The 714-nt window shown below is 42.0% G+C and overlaps 1 non-coding gene across 1 annotated transcript; it reads left to right on the forward strand.

The window, feature by feature from the left end:
• On the forward strand, positions 1-73 carry TRNAA-CGC (transfer RNA alanine (anticodon CGC)). The gene has a single exon. It is a non-coding gene; the product is annotated as a tRNA-Ala (tRNA).
• Positions 74-714: the final 641 nt, after the last annotated feature.

Consider the following 714-nt stretch of genomic DNA (forward strand, 5'->3'; position numbering starts at 1 on the left):
TCCCTAGTGGTCCAGTGTTTAGGACTTGGCATTCGCATTGCCAAGGGCCCAGGTTCAATCCCTGGTCAGGGAACTAATAGCCCACAAGCCCCACAACACAGCTTAATTAATTAATTAATTTAAATTAAAGATGGACCTACAAACTTGGAGGGTTCTAGAAGAAGTTTCTTTGCCTTTGAAAAAGAGATGAAAAACAAGCAAGCAAACAAAGAGTTGCAGCAAAAAGGGGAAGTCCTTTGTCTTCTGGTCATTGAAGTGTATGAACATGTTTCCCAGAGCGTGATCCCATCTTGCAATTATGATGGCTTCTAGTCAGAAGGTGGCAAAGCTGAAAGATGGGAAGCCCCTGAGCCCTTGGTGACGAAGTTGAGCCACGGAATGAGCCAACTATGAAGCTGTCTCACCTCTGGACTTACTGTTACGTAAGATAATACATCTTCAATGTTGAAGCAAATTACCTTGGGGATTTCTGTGTCGAAGTCAAAAATGAACCATCTAACACAGAAATATATAGGTTTGTTTGCTGTTTTCCCCCACATAAATGGGGTCATAGTTATATGTGTTTAGTTGCATAGGAATGAAAGCTACAAGGGACTGAAACATTGGAAGAGATGAAATCCAAAATAGCAGTGATGGAAACAAGATAGAAGTATGTGTGTCTCTCATGGAAAAGAAATCCAGAAGCAGACAGTCCAAGGCTGGCATGGCTCCTTC

This window comes from Bubalus kerabau, chromosome 13 (genome assembly GCF_029407905.1).
Source record: "Bubalus kerabau isolate K-KA32 ecotype Philippines breed swamp buffalo chromosome 13, PCC_UOA_SB_1v2, whole genome shotgun sequence".
Taxonomy (NCBI): Eukaryota; Metazoa; Chordata; class Mammalia; order Artiodactyla; family Bovidae; genus Bubalus; species Bubalus kerabau.